This window comes from Sminthopsis crassicaudata, chromosome 1 (genome assembly GCF_048593235.1).
Source record: "Sminthopsis crassicaudata isolate SCR6 chromosome 1, ASM4859323v1, whole genome shotgun sequence".
Lineage (NCBI taxonomy): Eukaryota > Metazoa > Chordata > Mammalia > Dasyuromorphia > Dasyuridae > Sminthopsis > Sminthopsis crassicaudata.
The window spans coordinates 604,966,574-604,983,873 of NC_133617.1; positions in this window are offsets into that span (position 1 = coordinate 604,966,574).

The window sequence follows — 17,300 nt, forward strand, 5'->3', positions numbered from 1 at the left end:
AATTACCTCCACTACTGATTATTAAGATTAATGATAATGGATGCACATTGGATTTACTATCAGGAGAATTCTATCTTCACTAGGAGGCCTTTTCTAGTCTCATACATTTCTAATGCTCTCCCTCTGAGATTATCTCTAACTTAACCTCAAAATATGTGTGTGTATACATGTGTATGTATATATAAACATATGTATTTATATCTATATGTAATTTAATTTGTATATATGTATGTTATTATTTAGTCATTTTTAGTCCCATGTCTGACTCTTGGTGATCCCCTCTGGGATTCTCTTGACAGAGATACTGGAGTGGTTTGCCATTTTTTTTTTCCGGTTCATTTTACAGATGAGGAAACTGAGGTTTCCAGGGTTATATAGACAATTGTCTGAGGCTGGATTTGAACTCAAACAGAAGGATCTTCTATTTTGTCACCTAGCTGCTCATACGTGCACAGCTGTTTATATGTATCTTCACTATTAGAGCATGAGCTTTTTGAAAGCATGGATTGATGATTTTTTTCTTTCCAATTCTTCACTTCACACTATGCCAAACATATAATCAGCATCCTAATAAATTCTCACCAACTAACAGAGAAACCTTGGTTTAAATCCATGCTCTGTCACTTTATTAACTTTATATATATTTAGTATATATGAATTGTTATTTTTTTGCTGGACCTGGGGAGATGACTCAGAGAAAACCAACTGGCAAGAAGCTATCTGATGATCCTGACACAGGAAAAATTATTTTACTCTGCCCCCCTTTTGCTGGGGCTCTCAGTGAACTCACATTTGTAAAGGGTAGGAAGCCCCATGACAAAGCATAGAGTGATGTGATCCAACTGCAAGAGGTTCGGGTTTAGCTTCCTCTACTCTCTCTATTGTCCTTAAGGTGGGATGTTCAAGTCAGAGTAAATGTGCCCAGCTCACAGCCAGTGTTGTTGTGAAGCCACAGTACTATGTAAGTAAAATGATCAGAGACCAGTATGTGGGAGAATCTAATAGTGGAGCTGGGCAGAGATAGGAACCTTGAGGAAAGAGGATTCTTAGTGGCTAATGCTGTCAACTTCTGTCACTTTGGGGGAAGAATAATGGCATAGTAGATAGAATGCTAGTTTTAGGATTAGGAAGACTTCAACTTAAGCATGATCCCAGAAAATTCTTAGCTATGTGATGCTGGGTAGAGCACTTAGCCTTTATTTACTCAATTCCCTCAGCTGCAAAATGGGGACAAAAATAGTACCTTTCCCTCAGGGTTGTTGTGAAGAGCAAGTGAGATAATATTTGTAAAGCACTTAGCACCTATTAGGTACTTAATAAATGCTTGTTCCCTCCTTCCTGCTCCCTCTGTTTACTTTCTAGGATGCTGAGATTTGGGGCAAACCCTTCTCCCAGAAACTGTGAAAACGTATGGTTCAGAAATCATCCTTGGCCACACACAAATAGCCAAGAAGGCAATTTTAAAAGTTTAGGAAATGGCTTAAGGAGAGTGTCTCCATATGGGAGCATCTGATCTATTTCCAAGGATTTGCTGGAGTCAGCTCTACATCACTCCTTGGATCTACTAGCTTGAGAAAGTTGATTGTTAAAATTTCAATGTGAATATTTCTACGTAATCAAGGCTTGACTTATTGTTTTGTTGTTTGTACTTAAGAAAAATGAGAAAATGGTGAAGAAAATGCTGAAGATGTATATTAATTTTTAAAGTGTCAGATCCCTCTACCACCACTATCTTTGCTGCCATCCCAAGAGCTGATTGTTAAATATTTACTAACATGCTTTTGTTTCCTTTCACTTTATACTACATAAAACAAATCCAATGATCACAGTATTTCAAATTTGTGAATGTAGGGAATCCTGAACTGAGAAATGGGAGTCTAGACTGAATGGATAAGGTCAAATAGTCTAAATAAAGATTTTATACTTTAATCATTTTGAGTAATATTCCATTTCATACCCTAGGTAAATTCCAAATTGCACCATTAGGGACTGAATTAAACTAAATGGCACATCATTTGAAGGTCTGGACTTGGCAGGAGGAAGAGCACTGTTGGCCTCTGCAGGCTAAGTGCCACTTGGTGGACAGTGAGGATATTGCAGGTTTTTAGGGAAGTTATTCCAAGTTTGTGTCAGAGATAATAGGATGAGGTCATTTGGCTGGTGAATTAACTAAATCACCACAGGGTGGGCAACTCAGACTTGGCCTTTTTGTTTGTTTGTTTTTTCTGTTTTAGATTACGGGAATGGAGTTTCTGACTTGGGAATTTTGAAAGATCAGGAGAGTGAGCCATAGGAATTTGAGAGTCAGGTCAGGGTTTTATGCCGAACTAGTATCAATCCTCCATTAAATAGAGAATAATTTTTCAGAGTTTTTATTGCCTTTTTCTCACTCCAATCCATCTTCTGACCAGTGGTATCTCCTGCCAAGTCCAGAACTTCAATTGATGTTTATTATCTTTAAGATGAAATATAAAGTTCCCATTTGGCATTTAAAGCCTTTAAAAATCTGGTTCCCTCCTACCTTTCAAGGCTTTTTTTGCATTTAATTCCTTTCCATAAGTTCTATGACCTGCTATACCTACTTACTCTACCTTACACATGATTTTCCATCTCTCATTTCTGATTTTTTGCAATGGTCTTCTCTCAGCCTTTAATATTCTCCCTCCTCCTCTCCTCCTTTCCCTGTCTTGATTTAAAATTCAGCTCATGTTCTACTTTCTGCAGAAAGCCTTTCCCAGTATCCCTAGCTGCTTGTTGCTTTGGCTTCTGAAATTACCTTTCATCTATTCTGTGTGTATATACAAAAATGTGCATGCATATTATATATACACACACATACATATAGACACATATTTTATGTATACATAAACAAATACATGTATGTGTGTATAGGTACATATATGTATATACATACCTATATATACACATGTACACACATATAGTTATTGTTTTTATTCAATTATGTTTGAATCTTTGTGATCCCATGGAACATATTGGTCATGAGTTTTTATTTTTGTCTTTGTTTTTGTTTGCAAAGATACTGGGGTGGTTTGCCATTTCCTTCTCCAGTGGATTAAGGAAAACGGAGATTAAGTGATTTGTCCAGCATCACATAGCTTGTAAATGTCTAAGGCCATATTTGAATTCAGGTCTTCTGGACTCAAAGCCCAGCACTCTATCTGGCAATCTATCTAGCGTTCTGTGTCTGTTTCTCTTGTATGTATTTCTCTCTACTTACCTACATGCCGTCTCCCCACTTTAGAATATAACTTCTTTGAGGGAGAGGAATTTTTTCACCCTTTTTTTGTACCATAATAGTTTAACACAATACTTGACATATCCTAAGTGCTTTATGAATGCTTACTGACTCTTATTAGTTATTTCTGTACTGATTAAAATGTGTTATTATTTCAAGGCATCATTGGAGGAATGGAAAGCTCTCATCAAGGAAATTGCAAAGAAAAACAATGACAGTAACAGGAGTACTGTCTGCTATTTCCAGTACAACATGTACTATCATCTAGGTTGAATAAAGAGCATAAGAGGTTCCTATTAAATGCTTTGTTCAAATCTAGATAAACTAGCTCTACATCATTCCTTGGATCTACTAGCCCACTAATTCTGTTATTTAAAAAAAAAAGAAAAAATGGAGCTGCTCTGATACTTTTTCTTGATGAAGACAGGCAAGGTTTTTTGTGATTGTTGCTTCATTTTTTACATGCTAATACAATTTAACAAACATTTATTAAGATTTTACTGAGAGCCACTGTGTTACACAATGAAAAAAAGCAACTAAGTAATCCCTGACTTCAAGGTGCTTGCTCTTCAAAGGGGTTAGACCATGATCCTCGAGGATCTCTTTGTGGATGTTAACTTCACTTGGGCAACCTTCCCTCCCAAACCCCTCAGCTCCCTTTTAGATGTTGCCTTCTGTTAGAATATACGATTCTCAGAATACTCTCAGAAAAACCTAAAAAATTCTCCATTAACTCAAGCAAAGTGAAATGTACTTTGGACAAAGTCATAGTAATGTTCTGGGATGATCAGCTGTGAATGATTTTGCTATTCTCAGCAATACCATAATCCAGGACTACTCTAAATGATTTAGGATGAAAAATCCCATCCATACCCAGAGAAAGAACTGATGGTGTCTAAATATAGATTGAAGCATACTATATTTTGTTTTTTTATTTTATTTTTCTTGAGGGTTTTTTTTTGGGGGGGGGCAGAGGAAGGAGATCTATGTTGTCTTTGATAATATAATTCTTATGGAAATGTTTTGCATAACTTCACTTGTGCCTCCTTAATTGGGGGAAAGGGTGAGAAAGGGAGAGAATATGGACTCAATGCTTTAAAAATAAATGTGAAAAATTGTTTTGCATGTAACTGGGGAAAATAAAAATATTAAATATTAAACTCATAAATCAATAAAAAAGAATTTTAAAAAAGAACATTATCTTCTTCAGTGCAGGAATCATCTTTCTTTTTGCTTGTATTTGTGTCATTCACAAATCCCACACTGTGTGATTAGGTCAGTGCCTGACACAGAGTAAGTACTTAATAAATGTTTTCTCTATAATTGATTATCTGCCTATATTTATCTATTATCTGTTCATCATTTGTTTGTCTGTCTCTCTGTCTCTCTATCTGTATGTTATTTATCTAACCATAATTTGTCTACATGTATATTATCTATCATTTATCTATTTGATATTTTTCCACCAATAAGTACATATAAAGTGATTTGAGGGAGGATGTGTAACATGGAGGTGACCTTGAGTTCTTGAAGCCTATACCATGGAATACAAGCTAAAGAAAATCTTATCTTGCTTTAAGTACAGTCTTGCCTAGAATTGTTGTAACTATTTGCCAAATGTGGAGTAGTAGAAATTAAACTGGATCCTCTTTGTAGTGGCCAGAAACTGGAAACTGAGTAGATGCCCATCAGTTGGAGAATGGCTGAATAAATTGTGGTGGATGAATATTATGGAATATTATTGTTCTGTAAGAAATGATCAGCAGGATGAATACAGATAAGTTTGATGAGACTTACATGAACTGATGCTGAGTGAAATGAGCAGGACCAGGAGATCGTTGTATACTTCAACAACAATACTGTATGAAGATGTATTCTGATGGACGTGGCCCTCTTCAACAATGAGATGAACCAAATCAGTTCCAATAGAGCAGTAAAGAACTGAACCAGCTACACCCAGTGAAAGAACTCTGGAAAATGAATGTGAACCACTACATTGCATTTCCAATCCCTCCTTCACAGGTTAATTGAACACTATTTCAAAGTGCAATTCTTCTTATGCAGCAAAATAACTGTATGGATATGTATACATGTATTGCATTTAACATATACTTTAACATATTTAACATGTATTGGTCTATTTGCCATCTGAGGGAGGGGGTGGAGGAAAGGAGGGGAAAAATTGGAACAAAAGATTTTGCAATTGTCAATGCTGAAAAATTTATCCATGCATATATCTTGTAAATAAAAAGCTATAATAAAAAAATAAAAGAAAAAATATAGGTTCTAGTAGTAGATTGCTACTAACTGTGTAATCCTGGACAAGTTCATGAGTCCCACTCTCATCCCATCTCATCCCAGTCTGCCTGGGTAGAAGTCAAGATTGTTTCAACCTCCTGTTCATCCTCAGTGAGTTTCTCATTCAGGTGTGACCTCATTTTGAGGCCCTCTTCCCTCTTCTAAGACTCTGTATCCATAGCCTTCCCAGGAACTTTGGTCTTTTTATTAGTAACTCTTATGCTGCTTGTCCTTGGCCAAAAACATTGAGCCTTATACAATCATTACTTAGGGTCCCTGTGGTTTTAAATTAAAGATCAGCTAACCTATCTAACACATAGATTAGAATCATGAAATCAGATTCTAGAACATTGGTACTGGATTTACTGAGTAGAAAGGAACCCTAAGAGATCAACTCCCTTATTTTAAATTAAGAAGACATCTCTCAACATAAAGCAAATACCAATAAAATAAAGGTCATCTACCAACCAGAACCATACTATCCATATGTAGAACTACTGATTATAGCAAATGGAGAGATTCTGAATGTTGTGGATAAGTTCACTTATCTTGGCAGCATACTTTCTAAGGATGTACATATAGATGATGATGTTGATACACATATTCCCAGAGCTAGCTCAGTATTTGAGAGTCTCATAGGGAAAATGTGGGATACAGGAGATATTAGGCTTCCTACTAAACTGAAAGTTTTCAAAGCCTTTATGCTGACCTTATTGTCATATGTCCATGAGACCTGAACAGAATATTAGCACCATGCCAAGGAACTGAATCGCGTGTATTTGAATTGTCTTGGGAAGATACTGAAGATCACCTGGCAGGACAAGATCGCAGACACTGAGGTCTTTTCTCTAACTAAACTGCCAAACATTCACACTCTACTGCAGAGAGCACAGCTCTGATGGACTAGCACATTGTTAGAATGACAAATGTATATTTACCTAAAAGACTCTTTTATAGAGAGCTCACACAGTGTAAGCACTCACATGGAGGTCAGAAGAAGAGATACAAAAGTACTCTCAAAGTCTCTCTGAAGAACTTTAGAATTGATTGTGCAAAATGGGAGGCCCTGGCACAAGACCACCCCAGCATAGTGCTCCTACATCAAAGAGGGTGCTGTATTCTATGAGCAAAGCAGAATTATAGTAGCTCAAAAGAATCATGAGATGTGCAAATTTAGACTTCTTCCTTCCAGAGGTTCACATGGACTATTTGTGTCTGATCTGTGGTAGAGCCTTCCAAGCTCATATTGGTCTCATCAGCCACAGGGAACACACTGTACCTCAGCTCCAACATAATGATGTCACTTTGATCCTCTTTGAGGGTGAAGGACAATCAATCAACCAGCTGAGTCAGGAGACCTGGATTCAAGTCAAGAATTCAACTTTTGTGAAAATATTGTAGGAAGCTCTGGTGGCCAAGAAGCTTAATATAGGTAAATTACATAGTCAAGGAGGCAATAGGCAATAAACACTTACTAAGTGCTTACAACATAATAAGCAGTGAGATATGAATATAAGCAAAAAGTCCATATCGTCAAGGAGTTCTAATGAGAGAAGACAACCACATAAAACGGAAAGAGGAGTTAGGATAGTAAAGGTAGGAGGTAGGAGGAAGTTCAGGATAGCCAAGAAGGGAATGAAACATGATGAGCCTGAGATCTTCCTCAAAATGAAAATCCCAGAAGAAACTTACTAATAGAAGAAGGGCACTGGTATGATATAGGAATGTACCAGGTGAAAAGGCATCTGAGGCATGGTGGACAAGTCAGAAACCCAGCTGGGTCAACAGAATGGAATGGTAGTCCAGTCCAATTAAGTCAGTAAGCATTTTTTTTAAGTGCTTACTGTGTCAACAACTGTGATAACCATCAGGGATTCAAAAAAAATGCCAAAAATAGTTCCTGATCTCAAGAAGTTTACCATCTAATGAAGTTTACAATGGGCAAATTGTACAAACAAGAGATATAAATTGAAGATTTACATACATATATATATATATATATGTATATATATATACACACACACACACACACACATATATATATATATATATATATATATATATATATATTGGACTTATGTATATATACACAGATACACCCATAATTTATCTATCAATAAAATCTATATATACATAAAGATATTTAAATTGGAGATAATCACTAACATTAAGAGGAATTGGGAAAGATATCTTGTAGAAAGTGAGATTTTATCTGGAATCTGAAGAATGTCCGGGAAGTCAGGAGTCGAAAATGAAGAGGGGGAAATTCCAAGCATGGGGAATAACCAATGAAAATAAAGCTAATGTTTTCTTAGACTATATTTAATGAGGCATATAGTCCAGAATGAGGGAGATGATAATCCTTCCTTCAGTAGTATATATTTGGACTAATACATTCAGTTTAGGGAGCATCTGGCTGTCCCAGGAGGAACAGTACCTAGCACATAGTAGAATTTTAATAAAGGTTTGTGGATTGTTTGATTGATTGAACAAGCTATAGTACATCCAGGAGAGGTTGACCAGTGTGGAAAGAAGACAAGTGGCAATTCCATATGAAGATTGGTGGACAAAACTGGGGACATTTATGCTGGAGAAAAGAAAGATAATTTAGATTGAGCATTCTTAACCTGACATTCATAGGTCCTCAAGGACTTTGTGAATAAATTTCAAGCAGTGTATGAACTTGAGTGGAGAAAAAAGGTAACATTTTTATTTTCACTAACCTCCAATTGAAATTCAGTATTTCTTCCAATTATTTAAAAACATTCTTTGTTGTCTGTATGCTTCATCAGATGGGATCTATAACACAAATAAGGGTAAAAACCCTCGATTTAGGTAAACTCTCGTAACTGTTTTCAAGGATGTGATAACTGTCAAGAATTGGGCTTGTTCTATTTTGTTCCAAAGGGCACAAGAAGGGCTGTTTAAGAAACAGTTTTTAAGAACCTACATACAATATGCCAGATATTATGGTAACCACTGGGAATACAAAGAAAGGTAAAAGGTAACCTCTGCTCTCAAAGAGCTCAGAGTCTAATGGGGGAGTTGATAATATGCAAATAATCACATATAAACAAGTTATATACAAGATAAATTTGAATATAAATATTTGTACAAGCATAAATTTGAATAACTGACTCCAGGAATAACTGACTAATGAAGAATGATCACTGTATAGAAACTGCAGTTGCACTTGGGCAGATTTCAGCTTTATATACCAAAAAAAATTAGATATCCCAAAATAGGGTGGGCTGCTGTGAGAGACAAAAGATCTTCATGGAAAAGTTGAATGGTTACTGGACAATGTTAGATAATGTTGCAGGAAAAATAATCTTTTAGATGGAGGGGAGGTTGTACTAAATGACCTTGAAGCTCCTTTCCAATCTTAAATTATGAGTCTACAAAGTCACTTTTCTTTTTTGGACTTCGATTTCTTCATTTGTAAAAATGGAAATGTTACAATATACCTGGTATGTGTGAGGACCTAAAGGGACTTTGAAGGCCATCTAGACCACCACCTATGAGCAGCAAGAAGGTCCTCTGTAACATTGTTGATAAATTGTCATTCAATATGGCATTACAGATCTCTGTCAATGAAAAACACACTTCCTCATCAATCTTCTCATTCTACTTTAGGGGAGCTCTAGTTCCTAGAAAGTTTCCTTGTATTGAAACATGGTCTACTCTCAGCAAACTAGACCCTTTCTTTCCTCCTACTTATGCCCTATGGGGCCTGTCTAATCCTGGCTTCCTTCAAGTCTCACCTAACATTGCTCCTTTTGATAAAATCTTGTTCTGGTCTTCCTTAATTTTGGTGCCTTTCCTCTAAGATGGTCTCCAATTTGTGCTATATGCATTTAAAAGATTTTGAGCTTATGGAATAAAACAAGCATTTTCATAACATAGGACAACAAAAAGATGATTATGAATGAAACTGCAAATATCTGCAGATTTCCAACAAAATTATCATATAAATTTCTTTTTTATTTTCCTTCCTTCTCACCCATTCCCCTCCTAGCCAGTGATGTACCATTAGATAATAAATAGGCATATGTATGCATGTATATATAATTATCCTACACATACTTCTGTTTATCAGTTCTTTCTCTGCAGATAGTGTCTCTAATATGTCCTTTATACCTGAACAAATTGTGGTATATGATTGTTTTAGAAAGCTACTGTACTATAAGAAATGAGCTCAATGATTTTAGAAAAACATGGAAAACTTGCACAAAATAATAGAGTGTAATAAGCAGAACCAAGAGAATAGTGTATACAATAACAGAAATATTATTTTAAGGACAACTTTTAAGTGAATAAATTATTTTGCTTATTATATATGCTGCATAAATTTTGTTTGTATACAGTTGTTTTATGTTGTCTCCTTCATTAGAAAACTCCTTTAAGTTACTTTTTTGTCTTTCTTTATATCTCTGTCACTTAGAGCTGTGTCTGGCAAAATGTTGTTCAGTCACTTTAGTCCTTGAGTGACTTTTCAAGACTTTATTTGGAGTTTTCTTGGCAAAGCTAGTAGAGTGATTTGCCATTTCCCTCTGCAGCTCATTTTACATATGGGGAAACTGAGGCAAACAGAGTTAAGTGACTTGCTAGGAAGTGTCTGTGGCTGAATTTAAATTTTGGTCTTTCTGACTTCACCTAGCTACCATCCTTTCAGATATGGTAATGATGTTTTCCTTTAACTCTTTTCTAAGATTTATTCAAGAGTTCTCTCCTTCTGAAGTTTTCCAACAAAGAGTTGAGCTAATGTTATTCAGGAAGTCAAACATTTAGGTAACATGCTATTTCTGGGTCTGCTTCTTTTAAATTTATTTTGAGGCTGGCTGGGCTTCTTCTGTGGTGTACAACCAGCTTAGAAGTCAGTCACTATTTATCCTTGTTCTACACAGAGAAAGTACAGTCCAGAAAGGGGAAAATTCTTCATGAGCACTGGCTGTGAGCCTCTGGAGGCTAAGCTTCAAGGAAAATCTCTTTCCACTCTGGACAAAAACAATGAGTGTCTTGTTTTTTTCTGAGCACTTGGTAGCCAGTCTGCTTCTGTTTTTTTTCTAAACCATCCTTTAAATGCAGCTAGGTTAATCTTCCTTATGCATTGGGACAATCTCATTCCCCTGAGTAGAAATATTTAGTGCTTCTTTATTATATACTTAATAAGATCTTCACACTCCTTTGTATGGCATTCAAGGTCTTCTACAGTTTGGCTCCAGTGTGTCCAGTCTTATCTCACAGTACTGCATTGTTCTTGCTATTTATTCTAGCCCCATTAGCCTCTCCCCTCCAGTAGAACACACCCTGTTCATTCCTGTCACCTTGCCTGTTTTTCAGTAACTTAGACTAAATTTATAAAACCTGTATAGTGCCACCCAACTCAGTTTAGAGCCATCTGCTGCAGAGTCTGTACCAGATCATGACCCCATTGCCAGGAGTTTACCCAAGGCAGACCCTCCACTTTCACTCATATTTCTAGATCTCTTACTTGGAAAAAGAATATATTCCCCTGCTAATGCTTTTCCACTCTTTTACCCCAAAATGCAAAAGAGGCATGCAAAATACAGAATCTCATTGATTGATAGATCTTGTTCTTGAGGGCTAAAAAGTGACATTAGCATTGGATGGGGTTTTGAATAGTTAAGTGGGCCTTGACCTAGAGAGCCCGAATTACAGTAAATAATCTGGAAATTTAGCTAGTCCCTGAGGCAAGCAGGGAAGAGCACTGATAGGATTATAAGTAAACTTTTTACAAATTTTGATTAGGTCTTTTGTTTAAGTGGGCTTTATTCCAGCCCCATTCCAAGCTGAGGTCTCTGATAGGGTACAGTAACTGTGGGGTTATGATTTCTATCAGAAAGCCATTATGATGTTAAACCTCTAATGTTATATTTTCCCTATAAAAGGATTCAACTGTACCTCATTAATTTGCTAACTCTTTTAGTGTACTAAATCTCTTTTAGGGGTAGCCTGCCAATCAATGGTGTCTTTCCCTTAATGGTGTCTCCCTTCTGGTTACTGCTAGAGAACTTATCTATCTCTTGTTAATTGCTAAAAAACCTTTTCCTTGCTAAAAACTCTTATGCATTTAGCCTGCTATTTGTAGCTTAGTTCAAGTTCAAGGATGCCTCTCTTGTCCATCTTTATAAAGGTAAAAGGAGTAGATCATTCTGTGACAATCACAGGAGAATCTCTCTTAGTCATTCACTGCTTCAAGATTCTTGCCAGTGTTCCTTAACAATTTTACCTTACACCCGGAAAAAAGTCATCTAAGAGCCAGTGTGACTTCAGAAGGAGTCAAGAAATTGTCAATATACTATTTATTGCCCGACAACTTCAGGAAAAAATGCTCGGAGCAGAGCAGAAGTTTGTATACAACATTTGTAAAGCTGACCAGGGTTTTGATACCATCAGTCGTGAGGACTTATGGAAAATCATATCAAAATTTGGTCACCCAGAGAAATCATCAGTACAGTTTCATCATGGCATGCTTGCTTGGGTTCTGGACAATGGACAATGTTCTTGAGCTTTTTCAGTCCCAATGGAGTGAGACGAGCTTGTGTGCTTGCTCCCAAGCTTTTTAACATGATGTTTTCAGCCATGTTCTCAAATGCCCTCAATGGGGAAAAACAGAATCAAAGTCAGCTACCACAATGATGGTAAATTCTTCAACTTGAAAAGGATACAAGCCCAAACTAAAGTGGAAGGAGTGTTGGTGTGTGATTTTTTTGGTTTGCAGATGATTGTATATTCAATGCAGCCTTGGAATCTGAGATGCAATAAAGTGTGGATCAATTCTCTGCTGCTTGTGCTAATTTTGGCCTAACAATGAACACCAAGAAAACACAGTTCCTCTATCAGCCAGCACCACACCATATGTAGAACCACTATTTACAGAAAACCATAAAGTTTTGAATGCTGTGGATAAGTTCTCTTATTTTGGCAACACACTTTCCAGGGGTGTCCATTTTTTTTTTTTTTTTTTATTATATATATATATATATATTTTATAATATTATCCCTTGTATTCATTTTTCCAATTTACCCCCCCTCCCTCTATTCCCTCCCCCCGACGACAGGCAATACCATACATTTTACATGTGTTACAATATAGTCTAGGTACAATACATGTGTGCGAATATCACTTTCTTGTTGCACAATAAACATTAGAATCCGAAGGTACATGCAACCTGGGCAGACAGATATTAGTGCTAACAATTTTCATTCCCCTCCCAGTGTTTCTTCTCTGGGTGCAGCTACCTCTGTCCATCATTGATCAACTGGAAGTGAGTTGGATCTTCTTTATGTTGAAGATTTCCACTTCCATCAGAATACATCCTCATACAGCATTGTTGTTGAAGTGTACAGTGATCTTCTGGTTCTGCTCATTTCACTCAGCATCAGTTGATTTAAGTCTCTCCAGGCCTCTCTATATTCCTCCTGCTGGTCATTTCTTACCGAGCAATAATATTCCATAACCTTCATATACCACAATTTACCCAACCATTCTCCAACTGATGGACATCCATTCATCCTCCAGTTTCTAGCTACAACAAAAAGAGCTGCCACAAACATTTTGGCACATATATGTCTCTTTCCGCTCTTTAGTATTTCTTTGGGATATAATCCCAGTAGTAGCGCTGCTGGGTCAAAGGGTATGCACAGTTTGATAACTTTTTGGGCATAATTCCAGATTGCTCTCCAGAATGGCTGGATTCAGGGGTGTCCATTTTGATAATGAGATTGACACATACACTGCTAGAGCTAATTCAGCGTTTGCCAGACTTCAAAGAAAAGTATGGGAGAGGAGTAGTATTAGACGGACTACCAAACTGAAGGTCTACAGAGCCATTGTGCTGATCTTATTGTTGTATGCCTAGGAAACTTGGACAGTGTACCACAGCCATGCTGGGAAACTGAATCACTTCTATTTGAATCGTCTCAGGAAGATTCTGAAGATCACCTGGCTGGATAAGACACAAGACACCAAGTCCTTTTTTGAACTAAATTGCTAAGCATTCAACTCTACTTCAGAGAGAATAACTCCATTGTTCAAATGCTAATAGTACACTAGTCAAAAAGATTATTTTATGAGAAACTCACACAGGACAAGCACTCACAGGTGGTCAGAAAAAGCAATACAAGGGCACCCTCAAGGTATCTCTTAAGAACTTTAGAATTGATTATATGACATGGGAGACATTGGCATAGGACTGCCCACCATGATGTGCCCTCATTAGAAAAAGTGCTCTGTGAACAAAGCAGAATTGAATTAATTGAGAAGAAATGTGAGATGCATAGTTAGAGTCGCCACCCCAAATGTTTACAGGGGCTATTTGTGTCCAACCTGTGGCAAAACATCCTGAGTTTGTATTGGTCTGATCAGCCATAGTCAGATATACTGTAATTCAACTCTAACATTTTGATGTAATTTTGGTCCTCTTCAAGAACTAAGGATAACAAGGGGTAGCTTACTAGGTTTTTTATACAAGTGGACAGTTTTGATTACAGCCCCACCCCAGGAAATCATCAAAACCTCACCTTTACTGTATCCAATCAGAAAGCTAAGTTAGGATGCCAAAGTCCCTATAAAAGATCTGCTCTTAGTGTAGATCCTTCCCAAATCCTTTTTAGGGCTAGCCCTCCCATCAATGGCATAATCCCATTTCATGGTGTCTTCCTCCTGATTACTGCTAAAGAACTTATCTTTCCCCTTGTTAATTGCTAAAACATCTTTTCTTACTAATGAATTTAGCCTGTTGTTAGAAATGTAATGAAATCTTTGTCCCTTGATTTGGAGGATGCTTAAACCTACAAATTCTTTTGAGATGACTTGTGACGGCAGTCCATAACTCCAATGTATTTTTGGGATAGCACCCTACATGTACCTCCTCATTTTGGTGGCTTGGTATAGGGAGAATCCATCTACATCCTATAACCTTAACAGGGGGACTTTCCATACCATCCCATTTCCCATGCTGGGTTTGGTCATGGAATTTGAGCAAAATAGGAGATACTTTTGTCAGCATTCTCGTGGATGTGCAAGTGAACTTTATATCTGGTAAACAAGCAATAAACATTACATTAAAGTTTGAGGCTTATTATAGGGATCTTCTATTAGAATCTATATTCCTAAAACATTGCTTATTCTTTTGATTAGGTGATTGACTAGATATGTATTACTGGATATTAAAATAATTACTGATAATCATTATCCCTTATAAAATCATAATGAACTAATACTGATTAGAGTTGAAGCAGGGATCCTGAATGAATCATTTCTCTCACTTTTAGAGATTCTCAAATTACATATTCTGTCCCTTATCTCTGCTTTGATACAGGCCCATTACTGATACCTCAGGTTCTAAAGAAGCCTTATTTTATTTCAAAGTCTGCTTAGGTGCCATCTTCCCAATGAAGCCTTTCTTTATCTCCTGGTTGTTACTGTTCTACTCCCTCCTTTTGCATTAATATCTTTCTGAATATGTTTTCATCTTCTTTTCTCATTTCCAATAGAATGTAAGCTCTAGGAGGGCAAGCACTGTTTTATTTTTGTCTTTGTATCTTTGGTTCCTTTGGGCAGCTGGTTGTCATAGTGGTTTAAAGTCTGGAAGATTTATCTTCCTAAATTCACATCTGGCCTCAGGCACTTACTATCTCTGCAACCCAGGGTGAATTACTTAATCCAGATTACCTCAGTTTTCTTCATAAATAAATGAGCTGGAAAAGGAAATGACCACTCACTCCAGTATTTGAACAAGAAAACCCCCAAAAAGGAGTTATAAAGAGTCAGAAGAAATTGAACAACATCTTTGGCTCCTCACTCCACACTTAGCACATAATAGACTCATTATTTTTCCTGAATTAAATAATCGTTTAAGATTTATAAAACTCTTCTCATAATAGTCTTCTAGATCATGTAATTATCTCCATAGGAGAAACCTGAGTTCCAGAGAGACAATAGGATTTATTACCCACCATCACATAGCTAGTAAGAATTAGAGCCAGGATTATAAGATTTTAGAGTTTAAATATCATTTTACCTAACCTCCTTATTTGTATATGAGGACACTGAGACCCAGAGAATTAAAATGAATTACCTGAAATGATAGAGGAATCAAGAGGTATAAGTGGGATTCACAGCCAGCATCCCTGATTTCCTCTCTCATAGTATTTTGCATCCCTTGCATCTTACTCTTGCATATTATCATCTAATATTCTGCATATAGTTTTCTTCCTACTTTCTGCTATCTTGAAATTGGGATTCTTGGAAGCCTGAGGAAGTACCTAATGATTGGCCATGTTCAGGATCATAAGACCTGAAGACACAGAATACAGTAATCAAAATTAATGGAAACCAATACTGGAAAAATCTGATCCTGGAAGGGTCTTATGTTGGAGTAGTCCCTTTTCCCATTTAATCCTGCAGCTTCAGTATGGATGCCAAGAAATCAGGGAGAAGGTTTTATCTCATTTTGTATTTGCTTAAGTGTTAGTCACTACACCCACCCCAACACCCATTCCCACTAATCCCCATCCATCCTTCACCCCATACACAGAGCAGGTGCTTAATATGTATTTGTCCAAATGAGGTTAGTTGAATTGCTATCATTTGATCTGCAAAGGATCTTAGACAGGTGCTGTGAAATGTTTTCCTCCAAATAAGTAGTTCTTGGCCAATTTCAAATTCACTGCAGTGTTTTAGAGAAAATAAGCCTGCTGCTATTGGGTTATTCTGTTTATTTGTTTTTTCCCCAGGTTTTTTAACACTGAAACGAAGGCTTAGAAATGTCAGTCTGAATAAACTGTACAGGTTTAAATTGTGGCAAAAATGAATCCCATTTGGCTTAAGAAAGACTTTGGATAAAAGGATAATTAGAAGCTGGGGTCAGAGCTGTAATCAAGAATTTTAGCACTTGGTATGAATTTTGCTGGATGAGTGTTTAAGATGTCATCCCTGACTTGTGTTTTATTAAGGTAGGCTAAAAACCAAGGTCACAGCAGCTGAGGAAGTTAAAGAACTAACTAGAAGAAAACCAGGGTGTTTTGTAAGGATGTGGTTCCCGCAAAACAAGAGAAGGGAATTGTAAGGGTCCTTTAAATGGGAGGCCACAACGCAACAGGAGATTGAGTGGTACGGAAGTATTCTCTGTGGATATAGGACTGCCCTGTGGGTGGGATCCTGGCCATATTGAGATAGCTTCATAATGGGTGACAGCTCTCTTGCTGGTTGGCTGTGTGTGTGACCTCACAGGCCCTTTATAGGCCCACTGCAGACAGCAGTCACTCTCTTTAACCTGGCTCCCTAGCCTGGGGTAGCCGAGCCAAGCTGATGAATAGCAGAGAGATAAGGAGTTTGGTAGTGAACACGTGGGTCTTCAGACCAGGTGTTCACTAGTGAGCTGACAAGTCAGGGCATTATATGAGTAGGTATAATAAAGGCTTTTAAGATTACACGTGGCTGTTCTTGAGCGCGCTACTGGTTATTAGACTATAGATTCAAGAGATTGTGGCCAGAGACCTTTGAAGGCCTCAGAGGAGGCGAGCCGGGTAGAGTTGACACTACAAAGGTCAGTGGTCAAAGGTACTCTGTTGGGCGAAGGACTGACTAGTAATAGTAACTGCCAGGAGGGCATGTTATAGTGTTTGAAAGGGATGAGGGTGGGAAAAGAAAAGATGAGGAGTCAGGCATTGAAATAAGGAAAGAAAAAGTGATCTGGAAGTCTGTACAAATTGAAAA